Below are 23618 nucleotides of genomic sequence, written 5' to 3' on the forward strand. Positions count from 1 at the left end.
TTTGGTTTATTCCCTGCCATCAATTTTGTTTTTCTATGTAGAACCCTCTGTAGCTCTTAATACCTACACACACACACTTTAATATACTTGAGACCATGGATAATCACAATAGCTAAGGATTATTGTATGTCTAGTATCTGCCAGGCCTTGTTCTCTATACTTCTCCTGCATTCACAGGATTTTTCTTCCCAGTAATCATTAAAGGTAGGTACTATTATTAACCCCATTTTCCTTCTGAGGAAACTGGGGTAAAGGGAGGTTGAATATCCAACCTCAGCAAGTTGAATGTAGTAAGTTACAGAGATTGAAAATGAACCCAGTCTTGACTTTCAGAATCTATGTGTTTAATAATGATACTATATGGCTTTAACATTTTTAAATTACAAAATATAATATATGTATAAAAGAGTATATGCAATATTCATGCCCAATTTAAGGGAGAGGAGTAAAATGAGTATGTGCAATATCACCACCCAGCTTATGAAATAGAGCATCACTGTTCATGCCTTTTTTGCAAGCTATCAGGCACATGTCCCTACATCACCCCCAACTCTTGGATAATATGGTTCTTTAGGCAGTAATGAGGCTTCCTCCTCCTTGGCCTCCAAAATCGCCTAGAGCTTTGCCTGCCAACAATTCATGGGAAACTGCAGGGGTACCCATTTCGCTGCCCCTTCTGGGACAGGTCTCAGGACATGTGGTGGCTGGCTGGCTGGGATTGGTAGACACCTGGGCAGCTCAGCAGGTGCCTGCTTGTCCTGGCATCCGATTCTGTATAAGCCCTGCAGGCCTGCTTTTTCTCTAATGCTCATCAGTAGGTCCTAGGGGAAGTGTAGGGGGAAAGGAAGAGGTGTGAGCTCACTGAACCCCTGAGGTGGGGCCTGGGGCCTGGACCTGAGGCCTATAAAGTGCTGGGAGAGCACAGGCCAGCTTTCCTTTCCAATTCAGTTGTAGAGCCCAATGTGGCAGGGGATGGGGAGCTATCTCATTCAAACCTGAGAGGTCAGCACTAAGCACTCCCTCCTTTTTGTATTTTCCTTTAACACGTTTTTGGATACATACTACATGCCAAGCACAGTACTGTGTTCTGGGGACACAGAGGCAGAGGAGACAGACACATTTTCTGTTCTCATGGAAGGTTTAATCTAGTCGGGGGACAGACATTCAATGACTAGTAATGAAATAATGATTTAATTATGGTTGACATGAGGACTCCAAAAAGACATACGACTGCTAAGAGGGTATACAAGGTCTGTCCACAAAGTATTCAGTCATGTACTATGAAAAAGAGACACATTTATCAAAGAAGATACAAGATACAGGAAACATTGTAAGTAGGACAATGATGCCTCAGTCCCCTTCAAAGTAGTCACCTTGGGACCTCACACAGTTCTCCCAATTGCCATCAGCTGCCCTGTTGTATTTTCCTGAATCTCATCGACAGTCTCTTCCCTTTCAAAGGTGATTTTACTTTTGGGAAAAGCCAGAAGTCACAGGGCACCAAATCTGGGCTGTAGGGGGGCTGAGTCACCTGGGTGATTAGATCTTTTGCCAAAAAACTCTGCATGAGACATGATGCACGAACAGGCATGTTGTCATGATGAAGCTGCCAATCACCAGTTGCCCATAACCGTGGCCTTCTGAATCATCCAAATATTTTCTGTGGAGGAATGTTCAAGCTTAACCCAAGACTTGGTGCAGATTCATTGCTCTACTCAGTCACTTTGAATGTGACGGCCACACAGTACACATGCTCACTCAACGGTGTCTACCACCTCCACTGACTAGTACAGTGAAGACATCATTATTCATACATGCCCATTCCAGTCCACTCTCCTTGGCTGCCAGGTTACATTGATGCCATGCAAACCATTCTTGTCATACTAACAATGGCTGGACTTTTTCTGGACTGACCTTCGTATGACAGGTCCTGACCTAGCCTGGGGGTCAGGGCTGGATAGGCAGAGCCCTTAAGAACTTGGCCGGCCTCCTCTCCTGTAGGTGGTGAGGGGTGGGGATAGGAAGGGCAGGCAGGGCTCCTATCCAGCTAAAGTCACTTTAAAGAGCCAGAATCTGCTGGCTGGTGGCCTTTGGCCTGGAGCCAAGTGAATTGGGTGGATTCTCCCTCTTCTTCCTTCTCCTAAAGTCACTCCTGGGGGGAAGTTTGGCTCTACTCCCTTGCTGACTCCAACACCAAGTAGCAGATACTCAATGAGCATGCAGAGCAACCACCCAGACAAGACCTGCCCCAGTCAAACACCACCTTGTTAATTATATTTGCCCACACAAGGCTCTCCTGTTGGCCCACCTATGGGCCTTGAGCCTCACGGTCAGCTTCTGCCCTTCCTGGGGGCCTCTCCTCCCCATTCTGTATGCACATAAGTGCTCAGGCCCTGAAGAGAAGAGACTAACCTTCCCTCTGTTTCAGCAGACACTGGGGAAAGAGAGGCTGAAAGGCCAGGTGTGCAGGGCCAAGCATGACTCACCTTTGGGGTCCCAGATGGCAGAATGAGGCCTCTCCATCCTCTTGTCCATCCATCTATCTTGCATGGGAAGTGCTGAAGCAACATAGTATAGTAGTTGAGAACACAGAATCCTGTGCCAGGTAGCAAGGGTTTGAATCCTAGCTGTGACACTTACTAGTAGTGTAGCCGTGGGCAAGTTACTTGGGCTAGGCCTTATTGTCCCATCTATAAAATGGGGGTGACAATACTAGTAGCTATGTCATCGGATTCTCATAAAGACTAAATGGACAAATGTTTGCAAAGTGCTTAGAATAGCACTTGCCTTAAATAGCGGAAATAAAGATGAGCTCTTTGTAGCTTTGCTGTTTCCAAGAGGCTGAAGTCAGAGGCAAGTGTTGCTCTGCACCCTGCCTTGGACATCCCAAGCAAATGTATTGCCCAGAGTGTGGAGGCTGAGAATAGTTTATTTCTTTGCTCTGTCAGAGATGCATAGAACCTACAGCTGTTGCAGCTGAAAAAAACCCTCAGAGACCATCCAAGTCAGCTGCTCCCCATTCCCTAGTGAATGAGAAACTAAGGTTCAGGGAGGAGGCAGAGACAGTGACAAAGAAGAGGCTAAGACCTTGGTATTTTATTCACAGCTTTAGTGTAGGTCGGTGGCTAGCATTCACTCTTGGGTTCAAATCTGGGCTTTGGCACTTAATGGCATGTGATGGCTCTGTGACCTCAAGCAAGGTACTTACCACGTGGGAGCCTCAGTTTCCTGGCCTGTAAAGTGAGAATGATAGTATGTGCCTCATAGGGTTGCTGAGGAAGAACTGGAATAATGCATGTACAGTGCTCAACACGGGACTTGACACAGAGTAATGCATGTTAGCAGTCATTCCTACATCAAAGATCTTTCACCACATCAGGCTGCTGGTGCTGGTGCCCAGGTGGCACTCACTGAGCCGGCCAGGCCGACCCCTGGGCTCACCAGCCAACTCCATGCCCATTTGGATGGCCTATTCTTCCCCTCTAGTCTCAGGTCCTCTGTGCCTGCTGTGAAGGCAGCCTGACTGGCTGAAAATGGCAATGACTTGTCAGGAGCCTGGCCTATAGACAAGGAGATGTCAGGTGGTGGTGTGAAGATATCACTCATTCTCCCTGACTAAGGGGGACAGCATGGCTTTCTCTGTGTTCTTCGTTAGGCTGAGCCTAGTGGGAGACCCATCTCCCTTGGAGGTTGTTTCTGGGATCCCTCCTGGGATCTGAGTCAGTGTTGTTCCCTTCAGATGCTGGCTTACAGGCGAGGTGGGGTTGGAGCTGTCTGATGGAAGGACTGGCACGAAATGCCTGCTCCAGCTGTTCTTCAGCCTGGCTGCACATCATAATCTTTGTGTGGAGAGCTTTGAGAATGCCCATGCCTGGGGTCTATCCCCCGGACTCAGTTTTATTGATTGGTCCTGGGTGCTGGGCATAGGCATTGAGTTGAAACTCCAAGTGATTCTAATGAGAGCACCAGCACCAGACACTGTGTAAGGTGCTGCAGGGGACTCCAAGATACTTGGGCTGAGGTTCCTAGCCTTCAGAGACACCCAGGCTACTGCAGAGATAAGACAAGTAAGGAAACAGCAACAAGGCAGTGGGGTGTGCCCTCTGAAAGGGATGTAAAAGTCTGCCCTGGAATGCTTCACAAAGGCTGTAGCATTTGAACTTGAATCATCCATACACCAACATTCAGAGACTATTTGTTGAGCACTTACTATGTATCACGGACAGTTATAGGTGTCGGAGATACGGCAGTGACCAAGAGAAAGTCCATGTCTTCCTGAAGCTTTCATTCTAGTTAGGATGTCCAGTGAAGGATCCATGACAATTTGACAGGCATGGAAGTAGGTGAAAGATATTCCTGGGAGATGGAACATCATGAGCAGACAAGCGGGAAAGAAGAGAGTTTACTTTAACAATGGTGGTTGATGTAGCCAGAGCCTTGGCATCAAACGCAGAAGTGGCAAAAGATGAGAAACAAGATCTGGGTAGGACTCAGATGATGGGACAGGGTACTTGTGTAACAGTGGAAAATTGTAACAGTGGGGAATTCTAACCCACCCCACCATTCTTTTGACACTAGGCTCTAAGTGTGGACTGTGACTAATTTGTAGCTTGTACATGAGCAGCATGTTTGTATAAATCCCAGGAACTAGATTCAAAAGATACAGAGCCTGACCTTTAGGCATCCCAGCTCTGGGAGATTTGCTGACCTTCAGTCATGGAGCCAAGATGATGTGAATCCAGGATGATGTAAATCCAGGATGACTAAACCAGGATGACGCACACCAGACTTGCCTTATCGGAATGGACTGTGCTAGTCTGTGCGTAGAGAACTTTCCAGCTCCCTCCCTTGATCTCTTTGTTCTGTTCCCCTCCCTCTTTATGAAAACCTCTGCCTCCACTGAGAGGTGGGATTGGGCTTTGTGACATGAGTCCCCCATCTTCCAGGTGGCCAGCACTGAAAAGAAACCACTGTCCTTTACATCAGTACCTGCTTCTGAAGTATTGGCTTTCATAGTGGCAGGCAGCCCCACCTGCATTTGGTTACACTTGGAAGCCCTATGAGGGAGTTGGAATTACTCCTGAAGACAACAGGGAGCCATGTCAAGGTTGTGAACAGAGGAGTGACTTGGTCATATTTATGTTCTGGGGGCATTGTGGAACAAGCTTGGCCACTGGCCCATCCTAGGTGGTTCTTTCTCCTGATTCTATCTCAGTCAAGATCCTAAAGTGTTGATTCCACCTTGAGGGAGAACTAACATGAGGCAAGGGTTAGAGGCAAGGAGCAGTAGACATAGTGGCCACCTTTTGGGAGCACCCTTCCAAGCATTATACAGATAAGTACTTATTTAATTCCCACCACACCCCCTTGGGTAGGCATGATTCTTATCCCCGCTTTATAGATGGTGAACCTAAGGCTGAAAGAAGTGAATCCATTTCCCAAGGTGACATAGCTGGCAAGTCACAGAACTAGAATTTGATCCCAGGCAGTTTACACTTATAAGTGCTATGCTATACTAAATACCTGTTAACTTCAGAACTCACAGTCTTGAGGGGGGGGGTGCCATAAAGGCATTGTCGCAATGCCTATGCTTCTAAGAGGACAAGGGGCATTTAACCTCATTTTGACCTTGGAGTTTTTTACCTTGATGAGAAAGACTCCCACTGGTGTAAGGCTGTCCCTGACCTGTTGGTAATTGCAGACTCTGATCACCCTGATGGTCTTGCACAGCTCCTTATCCTGGCTGGCTGCTCCTCCAAGCCATTTGGGGAAATTTGGAGAAATACAAGAAAGTCATATGGTCTGTCCATACCAAGCACAGCTCTTATCACAAAGGAGGGTATTAAATAAATAACTGGAGGCTGGATAAATAAATGAATGAACAAATGAATGAGTGATGCATTGAACTGAACCCCTGCAGCAGCTCCTTGGAAGCAGTAGAGCATAGTGGCTAGGTGTGAGTTTTTGTGTCAACAAGGTCTCAGTTCAAATCTTGGCTTGACCAATAACCAGCTGGGTGACCAACATAGGCTTCCCCTCCCACCCAGGGCTCTTTGAAATGTTGAGATAAGAAAATCGAAGCTAAGACAGTCCCTGGTAGACAGTGAGTGCTTAATAACTGGTGGCTCTTGTTGAACTTTTGGGAAGCCCCTCTGAAAACCTAATAAACACTCTAGACTGTCACCCCAGAGTAACCTACCAAGCTGCACAATTTTCCATGTAAGATCAGGAGTTTAGGGAACCTTTAAAGACTAGACCCAACATTTAAGAGTCTGGCTGCATGTGCCTTCACAGGAATAATGTTGGGGGTAGGGTGGTCTTTGTTTCCCCCTCCACTTACACCTCCCCAGGATTTGCATGTTGGGAAGACAAGTTTAAGGAAGATTCAGAGAGATTTGGAACAAGAGAGACGGTCCCTCAGGGTCCCTCATCATCTTGAGCCAGTTTGGCTCTTCCACCCTCTCCCTCTCTCTCCCAAAGCCAGTGACTGGGTGGGTGAGGATAGAGAAGCTACTGGATTTAGGCCAGTTTGGACTGGGGGTGGGAGGAGGGAAGCAGGAGTTAGGAGAAAGCAAGAAACACTGGCTATTGAATGGGCTACTCAATCAGGCACAGGCTAGGGCCTCCAAAGCCATCTTCTCCTTTACCTGGTACATAAGACTGCATGGTACATGGAGACATTAGTGTCACTTGCAGATGAGAAAGCAGGCTCAGAGAGGGGAAAACAAGCCCCTCAATCCAGAAGTGGCCAAATCACAAATGGAACTCCAGCTTGTCTCACTCTAATGCCTTTATTGTCTCTTCCCCACTATCTTGCCTCAAGGTAAGTCATGGCTCCCAGGCTATCTGAGCTCAGCCTTGTCCTGCTAGTGGGCATCTGTGAGTGAGATGCCTCAGACCCAGGCCTGAGCACTCACCTCCTGCCCCATTCAGCTCTCAGGCAAGCTGCATTGGGAGCACCAGCCACCTATCCGGAGGGGGCAGTGAAGCCACAGCTGAGTTTATTAAGAGCAAAAGATGACTCCAGCTGCACAGGAAACTAAGTAACCCTGATTATGTGTTTATTCTTTCACTTCCCTGCCTCCTGCTCCCACCCTCCCACCTCCTTCTCCTCTCTTCCTGCCTCCTCCCTGTCTGCCTTCCCACCTTCTATCTTCTGTCAAATGTGCTTACTGAGAGCTGCCCTCCACCCTCACCTCCTCTTTCTCCAGTGCTACCCCTAGCCCAGCCAACTTGCTGTAGATTGCTCTCATCCCCCACCTCTGAAGGCAGAGGGCTGCTCAAGCAGCAGACTAGGTGGCCTGAGTCCCCTCCTTCTGGTAGGGAGCCACCAGCTAGAGGTAGTGGCCTTAGAGATCATCTTATCCAATTCTACTCTCTGTTTTTTAAAAAATATTTTATTTATTTATTTTTAGACAGAGGGGAAGGAAGGGAGAAAGAGAGGGAAAGAAAGAACAATGTGCTGTTGCCTCTCATGCTCACCCTAATGGGGACCAGGCCCGCAACCCATGCATGTGCCCTGACTGGGAATCGAACCAGTAACCCTTTGGTTTACAAGCCAGCACTCAATCCACTGAGCCACATGAGCCAGGGCCTACTCTGTCTTTTCTATAGGTAGGGAAACCAAGGTCTGGAGAAGGGACAGGACTGTTGGTCAAATAGTTATAACAAAGCTGAAGTGGAATCACAGATGCCCAAAGCAAGATTCCAGGGTCCATCAGTGACATGATGCTGGAGGAGGTGCTAGGGACTTGGAGCCCTTGGGGCCATGCCTCCACCAATACAATTCAGGATGAATTGACACCCAGCCAACTCCCTCTGTTGGTCTAGAACCCTAGGGCTATAGGCTCTTTGAGACCACAGGACCCACTAAAGTCATCTAACACAATCCTTGTGACTCAGAGAGGGAAACAGAGGAACAGTGCCAGGAAGCTCTTTCATCCTGAGCCACAAAGCCCTGTGGCAGACCTGGAGACACTCCAATGGGGATAAGCAATAGGAAGAAGAAGAATGGTTCGTGCTGGACATTACTACCTGCCAGCAGGCTTTGTGGGCTAATAGAAATGGGCAAAAAAAAAGTGGTGAGCACATCTCCTTTCTCAAAGCTCTCACAAAGAGGAGAGCCCTGCCAAGGCTCCTCAAGATCTTGGTTACTCAGAAGCAGCTTATCTCTGGCATGTGAGTGGGTTTCCTCCTTTGGAGAGGAGCCTGAGGATGGAGGTGGCAGGAGAAAGGGCCTTTGCTCAGCTGAAGAAAAATCTCCATTAACCCAACCTGACACATCAGTATTAGCTTTTCCTACGCTAAATTACACAAGGATAAACTTGGGGCTGGGAGAAAAACCACACTGATTAGTGTCAGCTCCAGACCCACTGCACCATGACCAGGGGTGGGGGCAGGCACTTACGACGTGGTTTTTGCCCTTCCTATTTCTTCCTTGGACCTTTTATCCCCCTGCCTTTCTGTGGAGTGTCAGGGACAGAAAGTGGACTTGGCACACTATCTACTGAGCCAACATAAAAACATTTGCAAGTTGAAATGGGGGTGGCAAGGGTGGGGAGGTTTCCCTAATGCCCTGGATTGGGTGACTAAAGGAGTAGGGAAGAGAAGAGAAACCATCATTCAAGATTTTAGTGTGGAATAAAATTAAATCGTAACTTTAATATAACTGACTGGATCTCACTTCATTGCCATAGTCTATTCCTAGCAACGGGTCACTGGTCCCAGGGACTCCTGAAAGTCCACATGCCAAGGGCAGAGGGACAAGGAGTGATGGGAGACTGGAAGCCATGGCTGAGGTTTTGCAGTAAGGATGGGGTCAGGGGACTGGCCTCACAAAGTACTGCCTGTGGGCCAGGACTTTGCCAGGCACATTGCTCTGCTTCTCTCATCAAAACCCTACAACACCAATCTGCAGTTGGGATTATTAGTCCCATTTTTCAGACGAGGAAACTGCAGCTGAGAGACGTTGAACAACATGCCAAGGGCTACACAGCTAAGAAATGGTGGAGCCCAACTTGGACCCAGGTCTCTTGGACCTGCTTCCTCAGGCTTCTGCCACAGCCCATGACACCTGACAAGTATCTTTGGAAGGGAATTGATGAGAAAAAAGAAGCAATGGAGGAATCCCTTTCTTCTCACAGATCACTGATTTAGTTCTGGCCTTGCCTGACCTGAATGATACAGCCCCTCAGTCCCCACCCCATCTGCTCATTTGCTGATCCATCTCAGTCCCTAGGAAACACACTGTTCCTCATGTTGGATGTGCGGGCAGATGAGAGCAGACCTCAGTCTCTTCTTAACCCTTGGCCCAGGAAGGAACAAGCCTCTGATTCAGACACAGGAGCAAATTCAAAGTGCAGGCACAGCCTAGTGGTTCAGACAGCCTAGTTCAGAGATTAATTAGAGCTTAACAACATATTAGTGGTGAGACGTCAGGCAAGTCATTGAATTTCCCTTTTCATTCATTTCCCATCATATAAAATTGGGATGATCACAGCACCTACACTATAGGATAGTTATGAGGACTACATGGGTTAATAATTGCAAAGTACTTAGAACAGGGTCTGGCTCAGGGGAAGTGCTGTGTAGATATTAGTGCTCATATTACTCAGTGTCATAAAGAACTACTGCATTACCACCAATGACAAAAAAGAACTGCCCAATAGGAAGCTCCAGGAACCTATTGTAATTATTCAACAAGGATTGGGATTGCCCAGGAGTAGGGCTTGGGGTACTCACTCTAATGATTCAATAGGTCAATTGTTTCAGGCAGTTCTTGCAAAGCTCTACTTTACCAATCACTGAGAACAGTTTGGAGTTATCAGGTTGAACCATATGAAATTGCCAATGCTTGACCAATTTGACTTAGAAAACTGGCAATTTCATTTGGTTTAACTCAATAGCAGAGTTCATTTTGGGAGAGGCAAGGGCTGGCTCAGTTCCTACCCATTTCTTACCTCCTCAGCTGAGGGAGGTTGCTAACCATATTTGACCCATTTCTATAAAGAGTAAATATTTTCTAGTAGTTGCTTCTCAAGTGCTTTAAGACTGTACTTCCTTGAGAGTTGCAACATTCCTCCTGGAACCAATTTTACACTATTAGAGTCCTTGATATTTAAAGCCAAGAGGGATTTTAGGAAAAACGTTTTATTTTTGGATGTCTGAAGATGAGTGGTGAGTAATCAAGGATATTGATGGCATTCTGGAAGTGCTGAAAGGCAGGGGTCACTAGAGATGGTGTCTGCGACCCTGGGGCACTGCCAAGCCTTGTGGAAACTGAATAGGTGAGGTGGTAGGGTCCCTGCCAACTCTGCTTCTTGATGGCCTCCCTGATTTGTGAAGAATGGCTCAAGGAAGAAACATTGTGCATGTGTGGCATGTGTCCTCCTCTTTCATCTACCTTGCTGCTTGTTCTAGTGGTGTTGATGGTGTGCTACAGTCCCTCCAAATCTCTGTTTCTCCTCTCTAAGCCCCATGAAGTCAGGGACCACATTTGTCTCGTCATCATTCAATCCTTACCACTTACCACATTGCTGGGCACAAAGTAAGCCCTCAATAAATGTTTTCTGAATGAATTAATTAGCAAACAAATGAAGCAAGTGGATTCTGCCTTGCCTAGCAATCATAGTTTCCAGGGGGAAACAATGAGGACTTATGAAAATCCTTTCCAAGAACTTGAACTGCTTGAGGAACAAATGCCTGCATTGTCACGGGTATTGTCTGGGATTGTGGTCAAGGTTCCCAAAATCCACTGGAGCCTGAGCTCTCAAAAGTGATAAAAGCCACAGAAGAAGAGGAGGTCAAGAGGGCAGGACATGGCCACTTTCAGTTGAAAAAAAAAAGTTAGTATGGGTCAATAGCTCCACTGAGGGGTGACAAAAAATAGGGTTTACCTGCAACAAGATTTAGATCAGACCTTCCATGCACTGTGGGGACATGAGGCAGAGTGCACATGTCCTTCCCTGAACATCTTTAAGAGTAGAAAGCCTCCACTCTCATCACATTACCCACAGGCAGTGAGGCCTTGGGCTCATTACTTCTACTCTCTGGGCCTCAGTTTCCCCATCTATAGCTGTAGCAGGGACAGTGGTAGACCCTATGATCTCTACAGCTCCTTTCAGCTTCTAAAGTCTGGAATTCTGTCTGGGGGCTAGGCCATGTTGGCATAACTTCAGAAGGATGCAGACGGCCATAAAAGTGGTGGGATCTCTGGAGATGGAGAATCCTGCAGGGAAGCTCCTCCCCCAGCCCTCCACCTCCTGCCCTTTCCACTGCTGCAACCACAACCTCCCCTGTTCTCCCCGGTTTCTCCTCCCCAAACCCCCGCAGCTCTGTCTGGAGGCCCCATTCTCTGACCAGCTTTGTTTGCTTTTAATAAAGTTAATCGCACTCCTAATTTGTATGTAATGAAAAGATAAAAGGGATACATGGGGGCAAACCTTCCACTGGAGTAGATGCAGTCCAGTTCCAGGGCCACCAACTGCCTCCCACCTCCGATCGCACCACTGTCTTGCTGGATCCAGAGTCTGAGCAGGGGTTGCTGTCTGGCCCCAGCCTGGCCCTGTTGTTTCTGCAGCTCCCCCAGAGAAACCCCCTGGGGACTGACTGCTTGCTCTGCCCTTCTCCTTGCCTGTGGTAGAGGATGAAATTCCATACCCCCAAGTCCTGAAAGCATCCCAGAGCCCACCTTTGTGGTCTTCTCTATCCTCCCTAAGCTAGCCAGCTCCTTAAATGCAAGGGTTGGCTCATGGCTCAGCACCCATCAAATAGCAGCAACACTCAGTTCATCGTTCTTGACCATGTGCCCACCATATCTCTGGGAATGCCATGGATTCCTTAATGAGAAAGAAGGGAATATACTTGAGGAGGGTGATTTTATCTTACTCAACTGTGGGTCTACACTTTGGCCATCGCTCACTCCCTGACACGCCTATTCTTTCACAGGTCCCATTCAACTGGCTGGCCATCTCGAGCCCTGGTTCTCATCCCAGGACTGCCAAAAGGATGTAACCTTGAGACCACTCCTTTCATTTCTCTGGGCCTCTTCCCTGTGGGTGGTGGATGGAGAGATGGCTCATAAGAGGAATGGCACCTACATCCCAGCATGCTGGAGAAGCTTTGGGAAGAACAAAGTCCCTGGTCCCTAGAGCAATTGCTCTTGCACCCACCCACCCCAGAGGAGGCTCCCATGGAAATAGTCCCTTGCAGTAGTGGTTTGGGATAATGATGTTCAGTGGCAGACAGGGCAGGAACCCTAGCCTCCCCACAAGAACTGCTTAGTGAAACAATTTACTGAGGACTGTGTCAGAGGTTAGAGGCAGCAGGAGTCCCCTCCATCTCCAGCCCTTGTCTCAGAGGCCTATTTCCAAGGCCCTTGATTGTCCACAGCAGAGAGACAGCGGTGAGACCGGTGGGGCTTAGGGATGGCTTAATGCACTGGGAAGAAGTGAGGCTGCAGAGCAAGCAGCCCTTCCTCTGCCCTCCCAGGGCCAGGTCAGGCGGGGCTCAGGCTGGGCTCCAGACCCAGATGGGGGTATGCAGAGAGCAGCCCCACTGGAGGGGGGTCCCAGCATGGCACGCCTGAGCAACAATCTGGAAGCTATTGGGCTCGTGCGTTTCTGCGATCCAACGCGAATGCCATGCCCAGTTCATTTCCTCTAAGGAAACACAACCTCAGGGGATAATTAGAGCTTCTTTGCGTACACAATCCCATATTGTTTATCCAACACAAATTAAAAAACGTGGGCCCTGAGAACATGGAGCGAGAGATAAAGGAGACCTCCTCCTCCTCCCCCCCCTTCTCCATCCCAGCTGGATCTCATTACCCTGCCAGGCCAGGCCAAGCCCTAGCCCTAGTGACGCCCCCACCCTGCCAGCTCCTGCTCCTCATACAGCCCTTATGTGCCCCCCAGACCCAGTCTGTCAAACTCAGGATCTGGGATCCTTGTTAGCCTTCCCTCAAGTCTATCTCCCTATTGCCCCATTCTGAAAGGTGGTTCTGGGGGAAGCTTCTCTGACCAAAGTGCTTGACAAAAAGTGACCATTTATCCATGTGTCCCTTCAGGAAGCCTCCCACTGAGGAACATGGGAAATGCCATGCCACAAACACAACTCAGCACCCAGGAGCAGAGGCAAAGCCCGTGCCTTGGGGGGTTCTGGGAAGGAAGGTCTGACTGTCTAGGCCCTGGCCTTGGCCCTAGGTCCCTTCCACTTCCCATATGCACCCTACCCAGACAACAGGGAGCCCAGTCAGCCTGGCCTGGGGGCCCCTCCACAAAGCCCAGCCCCTCTCTCCCTAGGCCTCAGCCCAACAAAGGAGGATTCTCAGCCGGGGCGGTTCAGGGCGGGAGGAAGGAGGGTTGTGGGTGGAAAATAGCTTCGGAACCCAAGGTTGGCCATCTCCATGAAAGCCCTATTATTGCTTGGGTTGCTAAACGTCTTGCTCAGCATGGCCAATTCAGCTCCCCTCACTTCCCTGTCTCCCCCTAGGAATAGCTCCACATTCCAACGCTGCACAGCCAGCCTTTCTCAACATGGGAGGCAGACAGGAGGCAGAGTGAGCAGGGAGGGGCTGAGGAGAAGGGAAGGCCACAGAGGGAGAACTCACCTTCCCCAAGCCTTGCTGGTTACAGAGTAAAGATGGTTCCATGGAAGCCACAGCAATATCAACTCTGACCTCCTGGTTTCACTTGTATCACAGCCTGCTTCCCAGAAGGGCCTTGGTCCATGAAGGGCTGCCTGGCTTCCCTGAGGTGTGGGAAGGTGGCCCTCTATCCACTATCTGCTAAAGAGTGTGGCTTCTTTGCCTCCCAGGACCCTGGGCTGGCAAAGACAGACCCCACTGCTCTGTGCCCCTGACTCCTCACACCTCAATCATGGAGAATGGAAGGATGGAAGGATGAACCAACTCCCTCCTGGGGGCAGGCCCTCCCAACCTCCTGTGGGCACAGAACAGGGAGCCGGCCGGCCGGTTGGACAAGGAGGGAGTTTGACTCGAGGTAAAATTCTCTCTGGTTGAAGTGAAGAGGAAGTTGTGTGAGCTGAGAACACATTCCCCGTCTGGTCTGTCCTTTCAGCTCTCCTGGTAGTTTTTTTTCTTTTGGTTTGTCTCTGAGCTGGAAAGAACATGTGCTTGGCAGATTTTTTATTAACTGTAGCTCTCTCTCTCTCTCCTGCTCTCTCTCTCTCTCTCTCCCTCTCTCCTTTTCGCTTGCTTGACAGAATTTAGATTAGACAAAACATGAGCTCATTTCTGCCTGAGAAAAAAAAAGAGCTGCACCCCTCCTCCCCTCCCCCACCTTCTCCTCTTCTTCCTAGCCTCACCCACCTCTGCTCAGTGGGAGAGGGCAGGCATACAGAGGCAACCTCTCTAAGTATGATGCCCCCATACTGTACCAGCAACCAGCTTTGGAGGGTACACAGTCCCACAGTCTTGCAATCACAGGTCCTATGCCTAGAGTCTGGGTGGCAAGAGGGGAATACCTGGGGCCCTGAGGGGTAAATAAGAAAGGTGCACCCTTCTGGGATTGGCAAGGCCCCTGGCAGCATCTGCATCTAGCAACAGGGTACCAGACCCTAACCCTACCTTGACCTCCCCCTCCCTCACTTTCCTCATTCCTCATCACCAGGCCACCTAGCCTGTTCCTTACCTCTGAACACTTGCTGGGTCCCCTGCCAAACTGCTGACCAAATCACTGAAGTGCCTCATTTCTCCTTCCACAGATATGGGCATATGGTCTGGCAGCTTGGGAGGCCCATCTGAGGTGGATATCCCAGCTTTATCACTCACTTGCTGGGCTTTAGTCTACCCATTCCTACTCAGTGAACCTCAGCTTCTTATGTGTGAGACAGGGATAGTAAGATCTACATTATAACTGTCTCGAGGTTTAAAAGACGTTTAAATCAATGTTGAGCTCCTGAAATTGATGAAAACAAGTAGCTGAATCTCTGCATTATCACTGTGCAATAAGTCACCCCCTCCCTCCCCTTCCTCCCCTACTTCCTCCTTCTTTTCTTCTCTCTCTCCCTCTCTCTCTCTCTGTCTCTCTCATTCCCTGTCTCTCTCATTCTCTCTCTTTCTCTGCCCACCCTCTCTCCCCCAACAGTATACAGGGGTGGAAGGACAGCAGGAAGGATTGTGCTCAGATATAAGAAAGAACTTCCCAGGAGCAAAGTGGTTGTTATGCAAAGAAATGCCAACTGGAATCTGTTGATTCACCTTCCGGCATATTACAGAGGAAACAGAAAGACAGCTGGCACCCTTTCCTGGTGGGTTGGGAACAGTGGAATGACCCTGGACTGTGGCAGGGCAGAGCCCCAGGTCTGCTCACACACCTTTCAGACCTCCAGTTCCTCATCTATACGATGGAAGGAAGGATTCCCCTCCTCTCAAAGCTATCCTGAGGTATCTTCATGAGCTTCTGTGGGCTGCCTAGATGAGTCTCCCTTGTCATTCCACAGCACCAGGGAGGATGGCAAGCAGGAGTCTCTGGGGCTACTCTATGATCTGAGGCTTCTGGGTGCTTAGGGACCCTTGAGGTCATCCTGGCAGGCAACAGTCCAGCCCAGTTGGAGAGGCCACAGCCCAGATTCCAAGACTGGTGGGCCACTGTGAGTCAGTGAGCCCCTACCCTTTACAGCCACACCTCCCAAACACCCTCCAGCCTGCCCACCCACCCTCGAGCTGTCCCTTAGCCAAACAGGGCAGTATTACTCCTCTAATCTGCTATTACAAATAAATCCTTCTCTTCCCTTAAACATTTTCATCACCTCCCTCTGAACCCACTCTAATCCGTCTACTTCTGCTGCACCTTCTCCCACTATCATCCCTCTCTCATCCTCTGGCTGCAGGCAGACCCCCATGCAGCCTGCAGGGGGTGTGGCATTTGTGTCCCAGGTGAAAGTGTGAGCCCCAGTGCTCAGTGAGTCTGGCCCCTTGACATTTGGTGCCTTGGAGACAGCCAAGGGAAGCAGAAGCACGTGGGGCCTGGAATCCCAGTACTGCTGCTGCGTACTTTCTCAGTAGCCCTAGGAAAGCCCCACACTTTTCTCAGCCTAATTCTCCTTCATCTGTAAAAGAGGGTCTGGCAGGGCCCCGGTGAGAAAGCAAGTGCTCTGCCAAGGGCTGGGCACATTTAATTCACTCTCTTTACTCCCAAGGAGTGAAGCTCTCTGGAGCCAGCTGTTCGTAGGCCTTCTTGGCTGGTCTTCTCACCTGGAACCTGCCCCCACAGCCCTCAGGCTCCCTGGTGGCCAGGCACAGGGCCCCACAGCTCAGCTGGGCCACAAATGAGCCCAAACCCCCAAACTAAACCACTGTTAGCTTTTGGGGGAATGATAGTCTGCTCCTGCAACAGGAAGAAAGGAAGTAAGACTTGAGACAGCATACCAGCAATGAAGAGAGTAGAGCTGAGTAGTATGTGGTGGGGCTAAAAACTTCACTTCATTTCTTAGATTCTGTCTGGAGAAGGCAGCCCCTCTGTTGGTCCATCTATGCCTCAGGGTGGGTAGGACAGGGTTTGTGCCTCAGAGTGGGTATGGCAGGGTTGAGGGGATACCCTTTTTGGAGCACCTGTTTTGATAGGTCCTGCTATCTTCTTTTTTAAAAAAAAATTTTTATTTTATTTATAATGACATTGACCTCCTAATGGCATGTGTGCCTGCTGAGCACAGTACAGCTTCAGGTTTGGGGTTTTGTTTTGTTTTTTGTTTTTTGGGTTTTTTTGGTAATTTTTAGAGAGAGGAGAAGGGAGGGAGAAAGAGAGGGAGAGAAACATCAATGTGAGAGAGAAACATTGATCACACCAATTGGTTGCCTCTCGCACGCCCCCATCCAGGGCCCAAACCTGCAACCCAGGCATGTACCCCGACTGGGAACAAAACTGTCTACCTTTCGCTTTGTGGGATGATGCTCAACCAACTGAGCTGTGCCAGTCAGAGTAGCCTTGGAATTTTCTTAACAGCCCTGTGAGGCTGGCTGACATTACCTCTTTTTTTGCCAAATGGGAAAACTGAGGGTCACAGAAGCTGGCAAAAAAAAAAAAAAAAAAACCCAACATGCCTAACTGAGTGCCTATGTCATGTGCAGCACCTGTTAATAGAGCCACAGTGAACAAGGCTGACATGCTTCTCACCTGCATGGACTCTGATGTCCAGACAATGGCAGAAGCAGATTTTGAATCCTGGTCTGTCTGATGCCAATGCCTGCACTTATAACCAAGACACTAAGATGCTTCATGTTTCAGAAAGAGAACATATAAACCACTCTAGTTGTATGACAAAGGAGGACGCTGACAGTGACGAAGAAGCTTCTTGGCACCAGTCCCAGCCCTATAGGAGATGATGATCTAGGATAGCAGAAAAGTCTTTTTGCCACATGGCAAGGACAGGGATGGGGCTGATGGGTACAATGGGTATTGGCAAGGATTAATGGACTGGAACTTTTAAGCTGGCTCTTGAAGGATACCTAGGAGTTGACCAAGCTGACAAGGGAGGAAATGGCATCCTAGAGAGAAGGACACATCTTGAGTAAGTACCAGAGCTAGCGCCAGCAGACCCAGGCATGTGGGGCCCCCAGCTTGTCCCCCACCCCCTCAGAGAGACAGCAGTTTGAAGAGCCTGGGTTGCTATCTCTGTTCTGCAATTTCCAAGATGTGTAGCCTTAGAAAAGGACCTAACTTCTCTGAGCCTCGATCCCTTGATCTGAGTGCTAGGTACCTAGTTAGTGTGGAATGCTAAGTAGCTACTAATGTTGTTATCATTATCATTATCCTCATGAAACTCTCATCTCGAAATGGACTGGGCTGCAGGGTGCCTCACCCCAAACTGTCCCTGCCCTGTTCTACTTGCCCTTTTCCCCAGTTTTCCCACTTGCTATTACTGCACCCCACCTCTAGCTCCTGCTCCTTCCCTGACCCCTACCCCTGTCACCCACTTTCTGTAACAGACTGGCTTGGCTCTGGATAAAGTCCAGAAGGTAGGGACCTAGTGGGCTCCTGGCAGGTTTTAGGGCAAGTAGCACCCTTCTTGTCTGTCCACACCATTTTAAGCCTGAGGATGAGGGGAAGGGGGTAATTTGGAAAAAGAAAGATAGAGCAGGAAGATTTTCTTCCTGTCTCAGTCTGGGTGGCTTCAGGTGTGCAGACTGCATGATTGGGGCTGAGGTCCATCTCCATCTGCTGTGTCTACCTCAGAGGCGGGGTGTAGGGGAGGGAGAGTTATCTGGAATGAGAGGGTGGGTGCAGGAATCACTCCATGATCACTCCCCACCCTGGACCTCTCCCATTGACACCCAAAGGCAGTGCCTCCTAACCAGCATGGGGTTAACCTTCCCTGAGTTCTCTATACTGCTGAGGCCTGTCCTTCCCCAGGCTTCTCCCCAGGCCAGGGAGACTGGGAGGGGATTGTGAGGAAGGTTGGTTGGGGGGTGAGGGGCAGAAGTCCAGCCTGGTTCTGATTTCCCGGACTAGGGCTGAGAACCAGAGCCTGGTCTGTCTTCAATCCGCCCCTCCTTCCCCCGTGCAACACTTCTCTGCTTTCGGGAGCGGCCCATAACCGCAAACACATTTGCTAATGCAGCTAGCCTGCCCGCCCAGGGACAGCTGGCTGGGCCCTGTGCCTGGGGCCAGGCCAGGCAAAGGGCAGGGGGCCTGGCTGGGAAAGGGGCCTGAAGCTCCTCCTCCTCTGCTAAGCTGCCTACACAGCCTTGGTCACTGCCTCTCTGGCTCCATCACTCCTCTCCACTGTGACTCCTTCAAGTGCTGAGATGGGTGTCAAAGAAACTGAGGCCACAAGAAGGAAGGGCTACATGGCTGGCCGCATGCTGTTCAGCCCAAGGAGAGGCAGTTAGACATGCTCTTAGGCCAAGAAATCACCTTGCCTTGCTGGGCTAAGAGGTTTCTGGGCCTGAGCCCGCTCATATAGCCTCTCCTTCAGATGAGCCACCTATAAGAATGGAAAATCTAGGGCCCAGGGGAACCTGGGAGTTTATGGGCTTCCCAGGAAGGCAAGAGCATGAGGAAGCTGGGACTTCTCTGCCACTATGGAACTTGGGTAATCACTTCCTTTCTCTGAGCCTCAGTTTCTCCAACCTGTCCTATCTCACAGGCTTATGATATGAGAATGAATAGGCAAGTGTCTCATAAACTGTAAAATGCTGTGTCCACAATAATGATTGTTCTGCCAGACCACATGCTGTGTGAGGGCAGGAACCATCCCTGAGCTCCCTCTGTACCCCCTGACCCCAGCCCTGAGGGCCATTCTGGGTAGATGGCTAAAGAGATTGGCCTGGAGACTGAGAGACACAAGTCAGTTCTATGTCCTGTGTCAGCTCAAGTTCCTGAAGCCTCTGAGAACCAAGACTGAGTCCTCTGGTCCCTAAGCTTCAGCGTTGGAGCTGTGACTGCAGCCCACCCCCAACCAGCTGCCAATCACAAGGCTCCAGCCTCTTTCAGCTGCCCCCAGCCACCCTCCCCACTCCTCCTCCCTTCCCACACAAGGCAAGTCGCTCAGCTTCCTTCTGCCAAGACACCCCCGCCCAGCCCCACAGCCCCTCTGCAAAGACAGGGCCCTTTCTCTGCCACGTTCCTGGAGGCTTTTCCACTTAACAGGGCCTTGAAATCCATTTGCCGCAGACTGTGAACTTCCTCTTCATGCTCCTGCCCGCTGGCCTTCTTCTAGGCTGACCCCCCTACCCCCATCCCCACCCTGGCGTCCGCCAGCCCATGGCCCAGCAGCTGTCATCCTAATCTCCCCCTCCCCAGGCCTCTGAGGCCAAGCAGGGGGCACCTGGAGGAGGTACTTGGGGCCCAAGAAGCAGCAATGGCCTGGGCTAAGACTTGGAGCTGAGAGTTTTCTCCCTAGGAGTGTCCTAAGCTCCAGCCAAGACACAAAAGCCTGCTTCCCCTTCTCCCAGCCCACTAGAAAAAAGCCCACCTCCTTCAAGAGTCTGGAGCCATCAGGGTATTCCTTCCCAGATAAAGCCTTCATTCCCCATGACCCTTGCTTCTATTGCTGGTGGAGATGCAGGACAGCAGCCTGGTAAACCGTCAGATATGGTTGGGAATGTAGGCAGTCAGGCTTCTAGTCCTACTTCAGCCAGAATCCATGACCTGGGACCAGTCTGGTCCCTACTTGGTCCTCTGATTTCCTCCCCAACCCACCCAGGCCTAATCTTCTCTCATTGCCTGAATTAAACTCTGCCCTCTGCTTCCCCCAGGGTGGTCAGTTTCAGGTCCCTGTGTCCTTCCTCTTGGAGTCCAAAAAGGCTTTCGTGTTCTGCCACAAACTCAATTCCCAATTCAACAAGTACCTGTGAAGCTACAGAAATAGCAAGCAGGTACCATCCCCACAGCACCTGCCACGGTCAGGTATTTCATGCCTTGTACCTCATTGTGATGTTAATATCTCCATGTCACAGGTGGAAGAAACTGAGGCTTGGAAGGGAGAAGTGACAGGTCCCAAGTTTGTGAAATGGTAGAGTTCTGAATTGAACCTGGGTATCTGGATCCTTCCATCTGTATTCGCTCCTTGTCTGCCTCTCCATGCCTGTGCCTGCACACCTACATACCCTGCAGTAGGAGGACCCATTAACCCATACTGGCTTTGCAGTACCTATTTGCAGAGCTTCAGATTGTAGTCAGGCTTCCAAATGGTGAGATCTGTGCTAACACATGTGCAGCTTGTGACTCATTCTAATCTGAGGGCCCATCTCAGCTCTTTTCCCCTAAAATTATATTATTCTAAAGCTTAAGCCAGAGTGAAAGAAAAGCATGGCCCACGGTCAGAGCACTTGGAAGGAAGGACTGCTTGTGGACCTCAAGTCACCTGGTAGCCACCTTGTTTAAATACTCACAAGAAGCCTTTCGGCCAGCAATCATCTTGGCCTTTTTACAGTTTGGGAAACTAAGGCACAGAGAGGGAAAGTAAATTGCCAGAGACCACACATGAATAGGTGGCCCAGTATTTTTTCCACCCCAACTCAACCACCTCAGTTTAGCCTGTCCCCAGTGGGGAAAAGGTGGCATCTGCAGGAAGATGGAAGGCTCAGACAAGAGTGACACAGCACAGAAGATCTGCATGGCAGGGGCAGAGCTACAGTCCTCTCAGCTGAAGTTTGCTCTCACCCTTGCAGCCTGGAGCTCACTCTTACACTGGGCTCTGAGCTTTGCCTGTCTCTCTACCATCTGTCTTTCTCATCCTTCCCCACTCTCATTCTCAACAATGAATCTGTATGTAACCTGGACTGAATTACCACCTATTACTGAACCTGCCTCATTCTAATTTCTAGCATTAATGCAATCGATGGAGGGGAAACAGGCTGCCATCAGCCACCTGCTGCTCTCGCCTTGCACCAACTTCCCAGTGCTGTACCACCCTAAGCCTCTCCTTGCATGTGGATGGGCCCACATGCCATTTATACATGCACTTGCCAAACAAAGCAGGTCTTCGACCCACATGGGAAGCCCTCCACAAAACTCAATTAAATGAATACATGTATGTGCATATTTGTTCTTTCTTTTTTAAAAAAAAATTTTAATTTTTTATTGTTATTCAATTACAGTTGTGTGCCTTTTCTCCCCATCCCTCCACCCCACCCCAGCCAAACACCCCTCCCTCCCCCACCTCCACCTTCCCCCTTGATTTTGTCCATGTGTCCTTTATAGTAGTTCCTGTAATCCCCTCTCCTCACTGTCCCCTCCCCACTGAAACACCAATCCAAAAGAACCTGTGCACCCCAATGTTCATAGCAGCACAATTTACAATAGCCAAGTACTGGAAGCAACCGAAGTGCCCATCAGCAAACGAGTGGATCCAAAAACTATGGTATATTTACACAATGGAATTCTATGCAGCAGAGAGAAAGAAGGAGCTTATAACCTTTGCAACAGCATGGATGGAACTGGAGAGCATTATGTTAAGTGAAATAAGCCACACAGTGAGGGACAAATACCATATTTGTTCTTTCAGTGAACATGTACATGGTACTAAGGATGTGTCAAGCACTCTTTCAGGGCACTAGAGGTACAGCAGTGGAAAACCAAAAGTCCCAGTATTCATGGACCTTAGAGTCTAGTGACAGGAGAGGTGGATAACAACCAAGTAAAGCATACATTAACAACACAGTCCCAGAGTGGGGCAGGAGTTGTGAAACCAATAAGCCAAGCTGTGTAATTGTGGTGTAGGTTGAGTAGTCAGGGGAAGACTCTATGTGGAGGCAATGCTTGGACCGAGACCTGATTGACAAGAAGGACCCAGCCTTGTGAAGAGCTGGGTGAAGGGTTGAGGGACAAGGAACAGAAAGCATAAAGGTGCTGAAGTCAAATTGAATGTGATGGAGAAAAGGGCTATAAGCTGAGGTTCGGGAGATAGAAAGGGATGAAGTCATGTAAGGCCTTATAGGTCATGGTAAGGACTTTGAGTTTTATCCTAAGTGTGGTGAGAAGCCATTAGAGGGTTTTAGGCATGTTTAAGGACATGACTGAATGGTATATTTGAATGATAACTCTGGCTGCTACCAGGAGAATGGATTGTTGAGGAACAAGGGTAGAAGCACTGGTCCATATGAGAGATAATGGTGGCCTAGGCTACGCTGGTGGCCACAGACAGAAGAGGATATCAAGTAGGTAATTACATATGCCAGTCTGGACTTCAGTGATGTCAAGCTCTTCCCAGTCACCACAAATGGGTGGTTCCTCTCCATCTCCATTTGGACATCTAGGTGGGCATCTCAAATATGGCTACAAAAGGATCCTTGGTATCCCACCAATCCAGGCTGTTACTTGCATAAGCATGGGGTTCAGGACTGGAGACACAAACCTAGGGGAGTCATAGGCATATAGATGGTATTGAAACCCATAGGGCTCCATGAGATCATCTACTGAGAAAGTGCAGGTAGAGAAAAAGAGAGCACCCAGAACTGTGCTCCAACACTTACCAGAGGAGCTTGCAAAGAACCAGAGAAGAAGCAATCAATGAAATGAGAAGAAAGCCAGCAAGCATGAGAGTGTGGCTCTAAGAGAGAGAGGTCAGCTGCAGCAGATGCTCTGAGAGGTCCAGAGAGGCAAGGCAGATCACTAGGTTTGGCAATGTGAGGTCATTGGTGACCCTGAGAAGAGCAATTTCAGCACAGATGGAATTCGATGAGGGTAGCATGAGAGGTGAGAATGGGCTGTGGGGAAGCTGTAACATTGAGTGTAGAAATCCTTTCAGGGAGGTTTCCTGGTCAAGAAAAGCAGAAGAGATTAGGGTGGAAGCAGGGTCAATAGATTGGAGGCCCAAGTGAGGACAGAGCATTGTTGGAGTCAGGGTGCTAGAGAGAATAAGAAGAATAAGGGGTGGGACATACAGCATCACAGTGCAGCGACCAGCATTACCCCGCCCTGGGGAACACCTAAGGCTCCGCCCCTTTAAGTAACAGACGCATCAAGACTAAAGAAAAAAAAAATGGCCCAAATGACAGAACACTTCAAAGCTCCAGAAAAAATACAACTAAGCGAGGAAGAGATAGCCAACCTATCAGATGCACAGTTCAAAACACTGGTTATCAAGACGCTCACAGAATTGGTTGAATCTGTTCGAAAACCAGATGAAAAAATGAAGCCTATGCTAAGAGAAAC

This window comes from Desmodus rotundus, chromosome X, assembly GCF_022682495.2.
Source record: "Desmodus rotundus isolate HL8 chromosome X, HLdesRot8A.1, whole genome shotgun sequence".
NCBI classification, from domain to species: domain Eukaryota; kingdom Metazoa; phylum Chordata; class Mammalia; order Chiroptera; family Phyllostomidae; genus Desmodus; species Desmodus rotundus.